Raw genomic sequence first — 15,074 nt, 5'->3', positions numbered from 1 at the left:
ATGAATACTCTACTATTATTACTTGACTGTTTAATTCTAAAAAGATACTCTGAATAACTTAAATATTGAACTAAAGAGAAGAAGCTTTTCTGAAAGATAGAACAATTTAATATCTATTGTACACACTTTAATACTATTTTAATAGTTCTTACTTATTTATTAGTTATAAGTTTACCCGCGCCTTTGTGTTAGCGGAAATTATTTATTGATTAGCATAAAACGTAACAAACAAAGAAACGAACTCACTTTTCCTTTTATAATATTATTAAAAAATATAATTTAATCTGCTTATTTAGCAACACGGTAACCTCGTTTACCATAAGGTGTGCCGTATGCTTGTTTGCCATCATAGTAATATTGATATTGATTGATTACTATGAAATTTTTATATAATTAATTGATTTAAAGTATGCTATAATTAGAGTCGTGTTTTTTATTTAAGTTACTTTTATTTGTTGTTCCTCTACTATTTATTACCCACAACCAATTTAGCATACACAAATATCGTTTCGCTAACTTTGAGCGCCACATTAAAATAACAAAAGGCCATCCACAGGGAATGGGCAACAGAATTAGCACGTAGTCGAACCCCCCACACTTATTTGGTGTAACAAAAAATATGTCGCATTGTATGAGACCAATTGCAACATTCAACCCCTAATACTATGTCAGCTCCCCTTTGACTTCAACCATCGAAAATTATGACCACTTGTAAGGGTATGGACATGCAAATAATATGAGCGATTTTCTACATTTCACTTATACATTTTTTTTTAAATATATCAACTTATTTAAATTTAAATATAGATCGTGCTAATTGGTTCAAATCTCGATGTTCTAAGCTATGTTATTAATCTACTAGTGAAGATAAGTGAAATAAAATTCCACTCTCGCCCTTCAGTTTGAAATCGTTGGTAGGGATAAGTAGAACTGGCCAAATATCACTGTCTACAGGGTTTTAAAAAACAGGAAAAACTATTTTAAAAAAACAATTAGTGCCACTGTACTATACATTACTCAATAGATTAAACAGAAAATAATTGTAAATGAATGAATTAATATATATATATATATATATATATATATATATATATATATATATATATATATATATATATATATATATATATATTTATACAACTTACAATGGCAAACAAGATAATGGTCTACCTGATGTAAGTAACAACCGTTACCTATAAACGTAAATAGTACATACACGTATATTTATTACATCAATAAAGTAGTAACTAACATAGATATATAAATACAAAGAAAAGTATAAAAGTATAAAAAACACATAGAAAACTATCATTGTAGACATTATTTATTTTTTTAAATTCTAATAAGATATTTACGTTTATTTATTCAAATAGATCGCGTCTAAGAGTTATGCGGTTACACCCTTAACGATTCAACCTTACTCTTGAGACTTGCTGGAAAACGTTAACAAGCCATTCATGGTGTTTTTTCCGTAAACGAGTTACGGAATATAAAGAAACAAGCGGAACAACCCTCTAATGACTTATACAATTATTTATAATTGAACACTTGAAGCTTTTATTTGTATGAAATGTACTTGTGGTGACGAATAGAAATTGAATTAGCAATAAAATTCAATTACTTACTCAATAATTTTGTATTTAGACTAGATAATTTAATAACAAGGTTACCTACTACACTAAATTCATTGATGCTTTCAAACGACATGTGAAAGATTATCTTATCTAATCTATCTCTTGTACCTGTAGTTATATATATTTGTTTTAGTGTTAGGAACATATTTAATATATGTGTATAGGTTTATATATTGTATATAATTAATAATTTTAATTATTAAATTTGGTAACAGGTACTTGTTATTATTTTCTTTAATGTTTTACTTTTTTAATGATACAACATTATCATACCTAATTGTACAACAATTAGTCCATTACTCTAAGGTTATCGTCAAAGGATTGTTTTCAACAATAAGACCGCCTTACTGTACTTATACAACTGTATCGTCACATTCATTAATTGTCTTGCTTATTTTCTATAATGCAAATAAAGTATACTCATTCATTCATCCATTCATTTATATTATAAATGTAGGTGTTAGTAATCATTTGTTGCTTGGACATGCTGAAATCGTTGAAAAGATTTGAATTTAAAACAGTGCACAGATAAGCTATAATTATTCCTAACAATTGGAAATTTTTATATAGGACACCTATTTTTTATTCACGTAAGGAAATTCATAAGACAATAATATAGTTAAATTGAACTTCCTTACTAGTCCTTATTATAATTATTAGAGAAAAATATAGGTTACTTTAAATCTTAGTCAATCTGACGAAATAGTGAGTAAAGAGTATTTACTTATAAAATGTAAAAAAAAAACTGACTATTATATTAAAATAAAATCTATTAAGATTTTTATGTAAGATTTTTATTTTGATGCAAAAAATGTTAAGTAATGTAATGTAATGTAAATGTTTCATTTAATTTTTTTTTATGTAACTCAGAATGCTAAATAAGCGACGACTTTACCATGGACATGACAGAGTATACTGTTTCGCGCAAGATACCCCCCATGCGTTACTATTCCTGAGTACTAAAATGTTATGCCTCTGTACCCTATAAATTCACTGCCACATTCTACCCTTCAAACTGCAACGCAGCCATGCAAACACTACTGCTTCACGGTTGAATCACGAATGGGACAAAGGTACCCAAACAAGCAACTTTTGCACAAAGTCTCCCTCTGGTACAAAGAATAGAATTAATTTTATGAATATAATTATGAAACGTGCTTCATTTATTAGTACACAGAATAAAAATCTATTACAATAATAGTACTAGACATTTTTAGAAGTTTCGATAATACAAAGTTCATACATTTTATCGATAAGTTATTCAAAATTCTCTTGTACAAATTTTGCTACAGTTAAATTATAGAAGCTCTTTAGTGTGGATAAGAGTTTAAGTTCGAAACATGAAAGTAGCTTTTATGTATGGGCTAAGGCTAATATAACATAGTTATAAGGTCGAGTTTTGAATAACTAACTTTCAGTGCGAGCTGAAATACTCTGTATCCCAAAAACATTGCTAATTGTAAAATCATTGTAGAAAATATAACTATATATATAACTCTCGAGTTCGGTTATTAACATTTTATGTAATACATGTTTTTTTTTTGCAGAACACAATCTTATAGATAACAATAACGCTTCTAGAAGTAAATCTCTCTGGATATATGACAATTTTGTTTTTCTTAAACATTCTGCATTAATAAACAACATCTTTATAGTAGTTTCATAAATGATAATAAAATATAAAAATAATCCAGTCATTATAATAAGTTATAACTAACACACAACACTCAACAAACACACCAGATTCATCCAACACAATTCATACACCAAACACACAATCACTCACAAATTCAGTATACACTGAAAAGAGAAGGCGAGGTAGAAGACGGACATAAAAAAATAAAACTGGGGCATATGTACCTTTTTTCCTGTGGGTTACAGGACGGGGTATGTTTTTAAGCCGACATAAGTCGTGAAGGTGAAAAATAAAAAAAAAAATTATTACAATAGTCATCAACTTAAGGGCCATTCAAATTGGAAAAATGATCTTAATCATAATTAATATTAAGTTTTCCGATCGAGTTTGATATTTATAATCCGATTTAAATTTTGACAAAATTATTATAAAAACTAGTTCATTAAAAAAGAATTTTACAACTCACTTCATAAGTTACACGGAAAATCTACGCAAAAGACATTCGATTAAAACTATAACCTTCTTTTTGAAGTCGGTTAAAAGAACTAAATAAAGCGAAAGAAAGACAATATCATAGATAATAACTGAACGAAGATAAAGACAGATTGCAAGTATACATAACGAAATACTGTAGATTTATTAGCCTCTGGTTGTGGCAAAATTATCTCTCATCGTTGATTTATTAATAATAATGATCCGGTATTAATTCGGCGGGCTTTGGATCTAATGGTCCATGTCTTGTGAGTATTGTAGCGTATCGTCTTGGGATATTAACCATTCACACAACATGTTAGATGTTCGTTTCGATTAACTCGTCATGTTATATTTAGCTGTTATTATGTACCTAGAATTGTGCTTTGTGATACACCTGATTATTTGACATACCAAACTTCATGTTTATTTGACATACAAATAAACATGAAGTTTGGTATTTTGTTTTAATACAGTAGTGATTATTCAATTTTATATTCACTAAAATTTTATTAATTTGCTGCTGCAAAAGCTTTTAATAGTGTTTTGGATATTTATTACACAAATATGTTTAAATTAAATAGCACAATAGATTTGAATACTTATACAGGTAAAAAATATATAGGCTACATTTATTTCTAATACATTTGGGAAAAACTTCTGGGCATAGTTTGTAGTGATATAAAAGTAGAAAAAAATATAATAGTTGTTGATGAAATGAGTAGAATAGTAATAGTAAAAAGCATTTTGTCATTTTTGAATTTAATATATTTTTCAATATTTTTTTTGTTGTATAAATAAATCAGTTTAATAAAACCATAAGTAAGTGTAAAGATTAATACTGAATTAAAATACTTATTTAATATAGAAAATTTATAAATAAAGCAGAATGTATACGTACGTAATAAGTTGATGAAGGTAATCAATTCCCTTACGAACGACTTCCAAAGTTTAGTACTGATTGACGAATCGCCCCTGTTTATGGAGGCAGCTCGTATTTCCCTAGAGCCTCTGGCTGTTCCACATCACGATCATATAGTAATCCCCCTTTAAGTAGCAACATATTCATCAGTAAAGTCTAATATATATATAGCTATCTCTTTTCAATAAGGTAAATACGATAGAGATAGTAAACTACACAATTTTTACTGAGAAGCCATACATTCAGATGTCGTGGTGCGGAGTTATGTGAGTAAACATATTCCCGTGTCTCCCCCACGTAAGGTAAACTCGACCCCAAAGTTCTAGGTTCCCCTAATAAGCCATCGCATCTCACCTTGGGGAGAAGGGACGTCGCTTTGGGCAAAGAGTAAAAATTTTCTGGAGAGGTTATTATTACCGTATTAGAATTCTTTGTGTGTACATTATAGGAAAATAATCAAACATAGACTTCAGTTGATATGTTAAAAATTTTTTCAATGCTGTTATAATAAAAAAAATAATAAATTAAGTTTTAAATATGGATTATACACTTTTATATAAGAAAAATAAAAAGCTGATATTGGGAGTTGTGTTTCTTTGAAAGTGTAAGCAAACACTTCATACAAGTTCAATCATTTTCTCAAAACTATTCTGTGTATAAAATTACGCAATTAATTTATGGGTGTGTCACAGTGACGTATGCGATAAACCTAACATTAGTGATTATCAACAAACAGCGGATTTTTTGATTTTTTTTTGCGATTGGCACCATGTATTTTGTGCTTGATATCAAGAAACTCGTTGAATTATTTACGTTAAAATAAAAAAAAATACCTACATTCGTCAAATGTACATATTATTTTCTTAAATGAATTCTATGTATGAGACAAAGCGAGGTATATATACATGGAAAAATTCAGAGGAGTAAACATCGGCGGTCATTACCAAGTTGCAAATTAATATTTTGTTCATATTTTCAGTACCATATATCATATATGTAACATCAAGAAACTTGTTGAATCACTTGCATTCAACAAGTTTCTTGATTGAAAAGTTGCGTTAGTCAAATGTACTATTTACTCAAATCCATTCTTTAATATATATAAGGCAATATAAGGTCGTATATTTATAGAAATTTCCGTGGCATGAATGTCATAACGTTTAAGGAAAAATATCTATTATTATTTGTGAGGATACAGACCTATTATAGGTGTGAAGTGCGGTTAATATTATACAAATATCTCTCTATGTATTATCGTGATATTTAAGGATGATCATAGACAATTTACTATATTACGCTCAGTACCATGTACTCTATGTGTGGCATCTAGAAATTTATCAAATTACTTATATTTAAATTAAATAAAAAATACATTAGTAAAATCTACCATTTTCTCAAATTCATTCTAAGTATGAGACTAATTGAGTCACGTCCGACGTACTGCATGTATAACATCTAGTGACTTTTCGTACTAGTTATGTTTTAATTAAGAAACTAATAAAATGTACTATCTTCTCAAATTCATTCTATGTGTGAGGCGAGGTGAGGTCACGTGATTAATGTGCGGGGGGTTGCCGTGACGTGCACGATAAACGCGATGCCGGTGATCATCAACAAGTTGCAAATTAATATTACGCTCGGTACCTCGTACTGTTTGTGTGACACCTAGAGACTTGCCGAGTTACTTACGCTTAAATTGTGTTGGTATTAGCTAATGAGAAAAGTTCTCTACGTGTGGGGCCGATGAAATTTGTTGACGTGTGTGCTGCCGTCTTTGAGTGACGATGGAAATTTGAGTAAATAAAATTTTATTAAAAGTTGTTCGCTTATTTGAAGGTTAGGTAGGTTAGGTTAATTTTCTCTCAATATTTTTCACGACTTATAGTAACGAAGTGGACGACCAGAGGGAGACTTTGTACAAAAGTCGTTTGCTTGGGTACCTCTGTCCCATGCATGTTTCAACCGTAAAGCAGTTGTGTTTCCACGGCTGTGTTTCGGTTTGTAGGGTGGGATGTGGCGTGAATTTACAGGGTGCAGAGGAATAACATCCGAGTCCTCAGGAATGGCAACACATGGAGGGTATCATGGGCGAAACAATATACTCTGCTATGTCCATGGTACTGCTCATATCTATAAGTGACGGTTACTTTCCATCAGATAGGCCGTCAGCTTGTTTGCCATTCTAAGTTGTATAAAAAAAAAACGAAGAGAGAAAATAGATAGGAAAAAAAAAATTAGTACATCGTTGTACTGCACAAATTTCCATATCCAACATCTCATAAATACAAAAAAAAAATAGATTTTATGACGTCCCTTCGTTTCTTATTTAAACATTATCTTTGTTTATTTTTGCTTTCGCTCCGTCCTATACCGGCTTATCTGTTACAGTTTATTTCACGGCGAGATATCCTTGTTATCTCTTAGCATCTGTACGACATGTCAACAAGATATTATTTTAGAATACAATGTACCAAGTTGATATATAAGAGTCGATAAAATCTGCACGGTGTTGTGGCAACTCAAAATAAAACCAAGAGAAGTGCATTAAATTTCTTGGTAGACATATTTTTATGGTGTACTCCGTATAAAGTTGTAAAGTGAGAATTTCATTGCTGTATTTTTTCTAAGTTATAAATACTAGGTAATCTCTTTGTTCACTTTTGCATACATTAGGCGATGTTTCACTCTATCATAGCTGAGTAAAGCTTTTGCCATGTTTAAATTAACATGAAACAACATTATGAATATACATTTCTTTACTTTTACTACAATAATTTAAAATGTTATATGTATTGGATATGTGTGAGTAAATATGTGTATAAAAGTAATAAAAAATTAGTATTATTAAATAAGTAGTCATAAAAATCCTTACTAATATTATAAATGTGAAAAGAAGTTTGTTTGTTACCACTTGGCGTCTTAAGGACATAACTAATCTAATAACGAAAAAAATCAAATTTCATCTCATATAAGTACATGAGATAAAAGTGTTTTTTTTTCCCAGTCAATAAACACACTGGTCACATAGGTAAAAGCTAATGTCATATAATTTCAAAACTGAAATTTTTCACAATATTTGGATAAGTTTTGACCACCATAAATACAATAAAACTAACGAAACTCTATTAATTATATACGCTTCATTATGTTAAAGATATGGGCATATTTTAGGTTGTCCAATAAAAAATTTCAGCTTAAACTTTCCATATAGTATAATTAACACATTGTATTTTGCATGATGTATTCCCTACTCCAAATCGTGTCCGGTCTCGCGTAAAGGTAACAAGCTACGGAACCGGTATTTCTCAGTGTTAACAATCTACCATCTGGATACATACATTGTAAGTGCTACTTGCAAGATTTCTATAAGATTTCGGTTAAAAGGATTGGATTACTGTCGTAATTCTTAAAATTAGACCAAAGTTTGATAGAACACCTGTACGAATTTGCGAAATGAAATATTTTATATTTTCATAACATAAATCTTATTTCTTATATTATTGCATTTATAATTTATTATTTAAGATATGAAATATTAGTTTTCAAAATATAACCCATCAACTGTACAATTATAGAAGATTTGAAGGCGCTTCTTTCAGCTATTAATTTTTATTTATTTATTTATAAATAAATAAATTAAAACCGAGTGTATTTTCAATTACACTGCGGAGGTGTGAGAACAAACACTATTTATTCAGTGTATATTTTTTTGGCTGTGTGGTCCCAGCATAGAATACACCACCCTTTCCTCTCCTGTGGGTGTCATAAGAGGCCACAAAGGGAGGGCGAAGGTTGGGCAGCAACGTCCCTATTAAAACAGCTCCAAAGTCTAACTGCGGTTACCAATCCGCCTGCCAAGTGAGACAACTACTGGTAAATCCCCCCGAGGGGAAAGGTTATGTCCAGCAGTGGACAATTAAAGACTGATATGATATGATGATGATTATATTTTTTTATTATTTTTCTCAAACGTTATTGTACCTGATGAGCATATACTGCAGTTAAGTAAATTAATATGAGTGAGAATATGTCACATCTGACGTCTAATCTTGTATCATCAAGCCAAGTTTCTTGTGGAGTAAGTAAGAAAAACTGATCACACCAAAGGTTTCCTTACATATAGTTTTTGATTTATCCAATTTCTTGACTTGTCTCATTCGCATACGTTGATTTCTAGTTAGTGAAATACAGGTTGTCGACACAAAACGTTATACCTAATATCTGTAAAAACACAAATAACGGCATTCTAGAAGTCATGTTATACATATATACGGTCATAAATTTGAAGAAAAAAATAAAAGAAAAATAGAATACACAAACAAGTATTTGCATAAAACAATGTTACAAACATACAGCAACGATATCTATACTGCGAAACAAGGAAACTTAAACAAACTGAGACCATTAGGGGAGAACGAGGAATTTTCATGATATAAAGCGTTAGAATTTACATTGTAAAAAATATCGCCGCCAGTTTAAAGAGTATGCCTTCATCACGATATCCTGGCTCATAAAACATTCGCTTACATAATGAATAGTAATTTATGCAGACGGAAAAGTATCTGTCTTCGATGTACCAGGTTAATAGCGCTAGAAATAGACCACACAGAGTCGGATGCCGTGTTTCTTAGATGTAACTGTACTCGTTTGTACAATTTCATCTTAGTTAATTGTATCCGTAATAAATGTTCATTTAATCGTATTTTAGTAGTAATTATGAAAGTATAGAGATGCAGTTAAAATATGCAAATGATTGTGCGTTTGAAAAAGTTTCGAAGCAAGCGGGATTTGGGTTTGATTATTGTCGGGTACCATGTGATCCCGGAATAGAATTAGCCACCCCTATTGCTATGCCGGAACCACAGACCACAGGGAGGGTGAGGCATGGGCAGCAGCGTTTCTCTTAAAACATCTCCTATACCTAAGTGCGGTTACCAATCCGCCTGCAAGCGTGGCAACTACTAATATTTGTTAATTTTTCACGCAAAAGCTACGGAACGGATTTTAATGAATCGATATTTATTTATTTTTATTATTATATATATTTTATTATTATATTATTATTTATTTTTACTTTATTAAGGAAACATACAATTCTTAGAAGAAATAAATAATTAATATACCAATAATATATAATGGTGAAGTTCTACCACAAAGAACTCACACGAAGAGATAGAAACTCAGAGCAGATGAAAAATATGAAAAAAAGTACCTGACGTAACAAAAAAAACATAACAATAAGAATTAAAAAAAAATAGACAGTATTTACGAATAGTTTCTCTTTTTCGTGTTTTTTTTTTTTCACTTTGGAAATATTCAGCTTACATTGAATATATCCAAAGAGAGGAACCAGTAGGTCCTATCTTAGTCATACGATACTTTCCTGTATTGATTCAGGTGGCAAGAGCCGGGGAATATAACAAGTTACATGTATAGCTTTATTCTTAAACCCAAACCATATTCTACAGCTAACTTCAAAGCACTATCAAGAAGTCGCCCGTTATTTACACCGCCGCGCCGAGGTAAAGTGGTCTCGGAATATAGTACAGGCATATTTGCATTTCATTATCACACCTCTGCTAGTTTCCTTGTTTACGCTGATGCAGATATGAAGTAAATAAATGTATTTTTTTATAAGTAAGCAACTCCTAACTAGATGGAGCAACCTTGAATATGTTGTTATGCTACATAGAAGGGTAAACAGGCTAACGGTCATCTATACACTACACACCCACTGTATTCCTATCCATTACTGAGAACTAAGACCTTATATGCGTTTATTATGCCTTTAAACTTTAGACAGTCTGCCATTCAATTTACCCGACATAACAACATTGGTATTGAATATTATGAAAAAAATAACAAGTGATACAGTAATTGGTTGAATCGAATGATAATAAAAAATTAAGCTCTAATAGTATTTTACACACAGACTTTCATACAGTTAGTCATTTAAATTTACAAAAAGTAAATTGAATTTAAATTTGAATTTATTGAAATAGCTTCAGCGCAGTCAAAACGCTTTTCCAATAATATTAAATAAAAAATATATTGAACTTTATTGGTGATGCAAAGCTGAGTGATCTGTTTCCATTGTACATGAGAGGAAAATAATAATTTGTTAGAATAATTAAAAAAGTTATAAATATATAGCGCAATATAAATAAATAACCACTTTAGTGTACCTCATATAGCAAGAATAATATTAAAGTAAATTTTGCAAAAAAAAAAAAATAATGTTGACTAGTAAACCCAAATTCGTATTTAAAATCAAACAGAACGCTCTTTTGGTCGAGAAAACATTATCAGATTAGGTGTAAATATTGAATCCTATATTAAATAGTAGTTTATACTCTGTAATAAACAAAAATTTTGCTCTACAATAAGAAGAATTTTGTACCATAAAGAAAAAATATGTCTCCAACGCTTATAAGGAATTAAGACGAGTGTAAACAAATTTTACAAAATGTTACAAAAGATATAGACGAATTAAGGACAGAAAATCCATAGGAAGTCGTTTAAAAATATCGTGTCATGAAACAATGGACACATTTATTATACTTTACTATGCAGGGTTGCAAACACCTACAAAGTCTATCCTTTCCATCTATATGGAGGGGTCGAATGACGTCATTTCACGCGTTGCATATAACACTTGCATGATTCATTGTAGTCCAACTATGGGATTTCGTCGTGGGAAATCAACTGTGCATTATTGAGGGTAGATGAGTACGATCGATGTTATTCCAATATAGTTCATATTCAAAATCCTTCGATTGCCTTCGATTGAGAGGATTGTCACTGTATGTATATTGTTTATTTTTTAATATTTCATTATACTTTATATGCTAACTATATTGGTATAAAATGGGATAAAAATATCCTATGTAATGTAATAAATAGATATTCATATATATATATATATATATATATATATATATATATATATATATATATATATATATATATATATATATATATATATATATATATACCACGTTACTTATACTAAATTTCAAACTATTTTGAAGTATGTAAGCCAAAGTATAACAACAGGTCTTTCTATATAAAGAAGGCAGCCTAGAAACTCTTGATTGTGTCAAGGGCGACGCCTGTACATTTGTTCAAGCGATGTATCTTACATCCTTTTTCGCATCAAATACTACATATATGATAAATTTCTTGACGGTCGGATAATCACAATTATTTTTTATATAATTTGGAGTCACAAGAAGTGGCTAAATTACTAAAGATGGAACTAAATTACTGCGTTCGCTGTGTGGTACCAGGATAAAATAATCCACCCATTCTCTTCCTGTGGGTGTCGTAAGAGGCGATTAAGGAAACTTAACGGTCGATGGATGGGCAGCAGCGTCTCTCTTTAAACATCATCAAAGTCTGACTGCGGTTGCCAACCCGCCAGTCAAGTATGGCAGAACTCTCCAAAAAAGGGAGGCCTATGTTCAGCAGTGGACATTTAATAGCTGATGTGATGATGATGATGATGATGAAATTACTGCGTACAAATTATACTCTGTAAATTTATTTCTGTTTTTATCCACGGATATGCATTTTGTATTTTTTGTAAACCACGCGTCATCCTAATTTGTATTGCAAATTAATCTGCAACGCACTTCGGCGCGGTATTCATGTGAAGGTATTGAACGAGAGCAGCTGACGTCTCCCATGCAATTTATGCATATCGTGCCAACACAAAATGATTGTTGTTTTATTTTGTTCGTTTTCTATATTCATGACTCAAAATAAGCATTTAATTTGCATAACCTAATTTCATTTTTGCATAATTTTTAACATAACTTATTTTAATTTATAAAATTAAAACAATGGAGGAATTTCAAAAAGGTCATTCAATATTCGAAGGTATTTTTTTTGTCATAAAATATAACATAAACAAAAATATTATAATTGAAAACTTATTGCCCTTATTTATTAATTTATATATTCTAATGTTTTTGACACAAATATTAAATCATCATTCAGGTATAGAATTGGCAAAGATCTTACGTACGATATTATACGTAACATGTAGATACGAGTACTATGTGATAATGTTTTTATTATTTAATTAGCTTTTTGTCTGCTATTTCATACAGGTGAGTCTCAAGTGAATCTTGAAATAGACTATTTCTAGATGGCTTATCAAGATTAAAAGTAGAGATCTAAGTTGAATCTTTAAAAACACAACAGTGAAAACATATATAGACAGACAGACAGATCATATTTTTAGAAATCTTTATTTGGACATTTATTGGTCTTATACACACATACACACATATACACATACTTATACACTATGTTAATTACGTATCGTAACATCTCTAAAAGTTCGAAGTTACTTAAAACGTGGTGGTATTAGTATTCATAAATAAGGTCTCGAAAATATATTTCTTTTTTTGTCAGAAAAAAAAATATATTACCAAAAAACAAAAATATATAATAATAATAATCCGTATCTGTTACAATGACATTACATAATAATTGGTGTATATATACATTATACTATGTAGTGCCGTTGGTACAGGTTTACAGGTTGTTGTTCTATTCGAGAACTTTAATTTATTTTTATTTGTTGGTTAAATGAAACTTATTTATAGGAAAAAAACTTTTTTTTGAGTGCCGTTTATGAATACTAATACCAATTTTAAGGAATGGGTTACATTAATTAACGTACTGTACATGGGAGATATTTAAGAAAAAAGTAAAGACTCCCTGTATTAATTTTTCTTAAATATCTCTCAAGTAAATCATGTAGTTAAATTTTTTTTTATATTATTAAAATAAAATAATATAGATGAAATTAAAAGTTTCAATAAGTTTATTAAAGAAACAATACATTAATAGAACTCAATGAATTCATTCTCCATTTATTTGTAACTAATTTATGCATTGTTATTCGAAGATTTCTGCACGAATATCTATGTAAATTGGATGAAAATATCAACTTCACTTAAAATAACAGAGTGTAAACCCTTGGGTTGGTAGTTATTATTAAAGAGATATTCAAAATTTATTCTATTAGTTTCATCAAGGGGAGACTTTGTATAGAAGTTGTCTGCTTGGGTATCTCTGTCCCATTCGTGTTTCTGCCGCCAACTAGTCGTGTTTAGATAGCTGTTTCAGTTTGAAGTGAGAGATATGACTGTAAAATTATAGAGCATGAAGACAGAATATTTAAATTCTCAAGAAACGTAACGAATGAGAGGTATCTGGACATCATGCACACATCTTGAATGTTGATCATGGTGTATGCCTATTGACGACGATTAACACTTACGAACACGTGGGTCATCACTTTTTTCGCCATTCCAAGTGTTGTTGTGTTGTGTTAAGTATGAAAAAGGTCATTCAGATGTTATACTAAATAATAATATTTGCTATAAAGCTACATTCGTTACAGTATCTTTAAAAGACTACAGTATTTCTAAAAGAAAGAGGTTCCCAATTTTCTCCTTTATTTTATGTGTATGTTAAGCGATATAAGGTTTTATTTTCGCTACATCAGACAATCGTCCAGCTTTCCCCCATTCTCCCTTAATCGAGCTGTAAAAATAAATCAACCAACTCAATAAGTTAATTTATTTTCACATTCAGAATTTTTATTAATTTCGAAATATGAATAATTATCACGTCCGTTTAATTATATTCAGGTCAGCGATCTGTCACATTTGTGCTCGTATCAATTTATATTATTTACTTAAATAATGAACTTATTCGTTAATGAAATAAAATTTTAAACAAGAAAGTGATGGAACCTGTTGATTGGTTCCGTAACAATGTTTTCTTGTATTGTATATTAATTTTTATTTTTTCTTTGTAAGTATTAAATACAGGAAGTGAAATTTATTGACATGCCAGTATTAAATAGAAATGCCATAATTTTTTTTTTCTGCATGTAATAGGATATCAACTGTAAGCTTGTTTGTGTATCAAATTCGAATCTGTTTTACAGTTTAAACGTCACTGATTGAAATATTCAAATACTCGTATTAACAATATTTTTAGAATTGTGATAGATTTATCTTAAGCATAATTTCACTAGAACATAACATCATCTATTTTGCATAACATTTAACTATAGTTTTCATAAAAATAGTTCACGAAGGAATTTCTTAGAGGAATATTTATAAAATCTATATCTTATATAGACTAAAAGGAATCTTAGAAACTTGAGTATAAATAATATCTAAGAATTTCATAAAAATCCTCGTGAGACATTTTTACAGCGTCTTCGAGAGAAAATGTTATAAACTTTATGTGAAATAATGCAGAACAAAGTGTAGATTAATCAAACGTGAATAATGTAAAAACATTTAGCTTTATATATATATATATATATATATATATATATATATATATATATATATATATATATATATAAATAATTTATCTT

Source organism: Galleria mellonella, unplaced genomic scaffold (genome assembly GCF_026898425.1).
Source record: "Galleria mellonella isolate WM207_F2 unplaced genomic scaffold, CSIRO_AGI_GalMel_v1 utg57, whole genome shotgun sequence".
Classification (NCBI taxonomy): domain Eukaryota; kingdom Metazoa; phylum Arthropoda; class Insecta; order Lepidoptera; family Pyralidae; genus Galleria; species Galleria mellonella.
The sequence above is the reverse complement of the archived record's forward strand: the minus strand, read 5'-3'. Positions refer to the sequence as shown.